Below are 5145 nucleotides of genomic sequence, written 5' to 3'. Positions count from 1 at the left end.
AAAACATATGGCCTTCCGGACGCCACAGTTTCAACAATCGATGCTAATTTTCGCAACGATTGCCCTGGGTCATCCGAAATCAGCGCTTGAGCCCTTTCAACGATTGCGGGAGTCCTCGCGTACGTTCTTTCGAGTGATTCTTCCTCGCTGGCATACTGGAATCTTCGTTGGACTATTCTAAAGCCGTATATTTGGCCACAACGTTATAAACGGTTGATATCCAAAGAGAATTATTTCCGTTGCTGAGCGCCCAGCGCGAAGGCCTACGATGATCGCGGCTCTTCGATTATACTTCGCACTTGATTTCAACATCGCGATCATTTTGAGAATATGACTGTTTACTAAAAGCATCAGGCTTTCTCGGACGCCAACAACAATGGCGGAGGCACAATATAGCGGAAAATTTAAATTGAAATTTGTCCGGATTTTGGTGACGCATAATTAATATCGAAACACATCGCAAATGTCAATTCAATATCAAGATATTATGTTAAAATAAATTTATAATTTTAACGTCTTTACCATCATGTCTGAGCGCGCAAAATGTCAGCTCTGTGATTAGAGAACTGTGATTAGAGAAAATCGCTATTAATTTAAAAACTAATATAATCTCGATATTTAAGTATTGGGATTTTTGTCGAAATGATTTCAGAAATCAGCTATTAACGATGACAAGTCTGGAACACCCTGTATATACAAGATGGCTTACGTAAAATGTAACAAGCCAATGAACTCGAAAAATACGGAAAGTACGGAAAAATGTTTCGGACAAAAGTGGAATGGTTTCGAGGAATGTATTTTGGTCATGTTTTTTTTTCTAAGTAAAAAGACGCCAAAAAAATATAAAAATCACCTTCACTTTTTAAAATGAAATTATACGATTTTTTTTTTATATAAGATGATCCTTCTAATTATTCTGTATATAAAAGTGTTAAGGTAAAGATGTCAAAAAACTAACAGTTTACAAGATAATTTACACTATTCTGATACATATTGATATAAAATATTAAATTTTTCGTAAATTACTAATTTTTGGATAATCGTACCTTAATATTTTTATGAACAGAATAATGAGATGAATCAATTGATGTAAAAAAAAACACATAGTTGTTTAAAAAAAAAGTAAAATAGATAATTTTTAAAATAAGCAACTACGTGTTTTGTTTACATCTATTGATTCATTTAACTCTTAAATGCCACGCTGGAGTCCAATTAACCCCATATGGCATTTATTGACTTTTTTGACGTATGGCATTTAAGGATTAATTATTCTGTTTATAAAAGTATTAAGATATTTTTATCAATAGCTTTTTTTAAAAGATATTTAATATTTCATGTCAATATATGCCAGAATAAAGTATAAAATATCTCGTAAACTAATCGTTTTTTTTATATCTCTATATGAATACTCTCATATACAAAATAATTAGAGAAATCATATTGTGTAAAAAAACATATAATTCTATTGAAAAAGAAATATCATTTATATGTATAGAGATACCTATTTTAGCGCTTCCGTCTAAAAAAAAACAACGTGACCAAAATACGTCCGTTCGAAACTGTTTCACTTCGTCTTTGGAAACGTTTTTTCGTATCTTCCATATTTTTCAAATTATTGGCTTGTCATGTTGTACACAGACTACCCTGTGTATAGTATACATATACAGGACATACATAGGTAATATCACATACGGTAACCACCACTCGTGCGCAGGTAGAGCAGATTAAACTAATTTTGAGTACAAAAATTTCTGTACTACTTTGCAATTTTTTTAACAGTTAACGAAAAATTAATTTCTAAAGATTCAAATGAGCGCTTATCTTTTCAACTAAGTTTAATCTACTCTATCTGTCCATGAGAAATATTGTAATTATTATCGGATATTTTGTATAGAGCGTCCCCGTATATAAGTGGCCATTCCTTTTCATTTCGTAAACTAACAAAGATAGATCTAATAAATATAACACCAAATTAAACAGTTCTAATAACTGAACCCTATTGTAGGTACTGTGATTACTTAGAAAAGTTATTTTCATTTAAAGTTTTTGCAAACGACCTTTTCAGTTTCGGACCTGTGGTCAACTTCCGACCTACCGGCTGTCACACTGACTATAATCAGACAATAACATGTTACATACCAGTCGTCAATAAACTCGTATAATTGTATAAAATAATTTTGTTACATCATTCATCGTTGTACTTGTTAAAACGGACGCAATTTTTGTTATATCGAAATATTTATTTTATCATAAAAAAAATTATGCATATCTCTCCGTTTTCTATTATAAATAGCTTTTCTAAGAAATCATTGTGTTTAGTTTAGTTAGAACCGTTAATTTAATGCTATATTTATTAGATGTCGCGGTTAGTTTTGAAGGATCATTACAAATGGTTATAGCATACAGACAGGCGTACAGATACTAAAGATATTTTGGAATTGAGTATGTCATTTCAAAGCTATGACTGGATATTTCAAATAATTTGACACAGGTTCTGTGTATTCGTAAATGTAACTTTTTAGTGCGATTGAAAATCGTGATAAAAAGCATTTTCGACATCTAATACTTTACTGCTTTGATTCGAAAAAAACGGCTGCCGAAGCTCACCGATTCATCTCAGAAATTTATTGTGAGTCCGCTTCATCAGTTAACACGTGTGAATATTAATATCGACGATTTAGAAGTGGTGATTTCGATTTAAAAGACAAAGAACGCTCAGGTTAATCAAAAAAGTTCGAAGATGTCAAATTGCAGGCATTGTTGGATGAAAATTCTCTCTCAAATCAAACGCTTGAAGAATTAGCTAAAGCATTAAATGTTAGTAAATCAATCGTTTATGATTGTTTACACGCAATAGGAAAGATTCAAAAAGAAAGCAAATGGGTTCTACACGAATTATCTAAATTGGCTATTCAAAATCGTTTTAACCATTTGCACTTCATTGCTTTCTTGTCACAAAAAGAAGTAGGTTTATTTCTGTTAGTTTACAAGATAAGAAGGAATGGCTTATACGGGATGTATGTATTCAATAATATACAATATATAGAATATTTCTCTTGTATATGCGTATGCATTATTGTATAAATTTATACACACATACATTGGCAGCAGAATATGAAAATGATTCGCCTAGTTTTAACGAGTGTTTCCATATGACGCGAGAGTTCATATTAATACGGTCAAATAAATAGTTAAATCTTTCAGTTAAGTTTATGATATTAAAATAGCATTATACGTTATGAGGTTTATGACCTATTTTCACTAAATGTTGAAATATTTTTCGTGGAAGCTATAATTGAATTACATAGTAAATTCTCTTTTATACATCACTATTTTTAATGAATTTTATATTAAAAGTATATATTTGCTATATAATTCAATTATAGCTTCCACGAAAAATATTTCAACATTCAGTGAAAATAAGTCGTGAACCTCATAACATGTAATGCTATTTTAACATAAACTTAACTAAAAGATTTAATTATATAATCAGTGATAGATATTATATATACATATACATATATATGTGTCCTAAACTTATTCACATCGCTTGTAGGCAAGTAGACCGGGTCAAACTGAATCGAAAAGTCCTCTACCATTTTGTAATTTTTGGAATAGTTGATGAGATATTAATTTCTAAGGATTGCTGAATAATCAACGCAATTTTAGATAACTTTAAGATATCTTTCAGAATTCTTTATAAAACATCTTAGAGATGTTCCTTAAAAAACTCTCAAAGATATCTTAAAATTGCTTTGTGCGTCAATTTTAGACATTCTGCTTGCTAGATAATTAAAAAAAATTGCAAAATAGTACAGAACTCACAATCAGTTTAGTCCGCTCTAACTGCCAATTAGCGGTGTGTTAAAAAGTTTGTAATACCCTATATATTTTTATATATACAGGAAATGTAAGTATTGTAACGCCATTATTATTACCATTACTTTTTGTAGTAACAATTTGATAATAATGTTGCAATTTTTTATGATTGTAATGATAGTTAACTGAACGTTAAGGTTGTGCTAAGATTGAGAACATCACTTTGAAAATAACTTTTCACTACACGTTATTTACAAATAACGAGCTTCGTTTTTCAGTAACGAGTGACTTTTTCAATCCGTTACAAGTAACGATTGACTTTTCCAATCCGTTACAAGTAATGATTGACTTTTCCAATCCGTTACAAGTAATGATTGATTTTTCCAAGATGTTACTGCCATAAAAAATTTGCAACGTTATTACCAAATCATTATTATCCTCAGAAACCAGATACAAATTAATTTCTCAGTATGATATCCTCAGTACGTCAAGGTTGAATCACTAACAAATTGCCAGACTTAAACATAGCACAAACCTATACTCTACTATGTTATGAATGGAATGGTGCTATTTGTATTTTTAGGAATAAAAAGGAATAAAGAAAATGTAGCAAACTCTTAAATTTTTAATTAAAACATAAATAAGTAAGATCTCCTACCACTGGATAAAAAAATATTAAAAATTACTTATTTAAAGATGTTTCTTTTCAATAGGACTATTCAATGATAGATCTTACTCATCTAAGTTTCAGTTAAAAATTTAAGAATGCTACCTTTTCTCTCTTCTTTTTAGTCCTAAAAGTACAAATATCACCATCTCATTCATAACATAAAGATTGGTTAAAAATTTTAACTTAAATCCTCAATAATTTTTTATGTCCGGATAATAAATGACACAGATCATAATCCGATTCATGCTGACAACACTCATTAGTAACATTTGTCTTCGTTTAACATTTGACAAACAACAAGGATGAAATGATTTTTAAGCGTGTGAGCGTGAATCAGACCACGGCCACAATCTGATTTCTTTACTTTTTTTTGAAAACCATAGGTAACATAAAAGTTTAAACACAAAAGTTATTTACTTGACCTATGTTCCAATTAAAAATTTCAGACTTGATCCAAGTTTACTATACTTTCAATAGTTTCCAGAAAATTAAAATGCTATCGTAAAGCAGTTCATACAGATTTTGGTAATGAAAATTTTTCTGCCTAATTTTCGACTATCATCCATTCCGAGAGAAAAGAGTAATATAGTTGGTCTGTCACATCCTGTATACATATTTACGTATATATGTATATATTAATATACATACATATATAT

This window comes from Trachymyrmex septentrionalis, unplaced genomic scaffold (genome assembly GCF_001594115.1).
Source record: "Trachymyrmex septentrionalis isolate Tsep2-gDNA-1 unplaced genomic scaffold, Tsep1.0 scaffold126, whole genome shotgun sequence".
Lineage (NCBI taxonomy): Eukaryota > Metazoa > Arthropoda > Insecta > Hymenoptera > Formicidae > Trachymyrmex > Trachymyrmex septentrionalis.
This window is presented reverse-complemented; position numbering follows the sequence as displayed.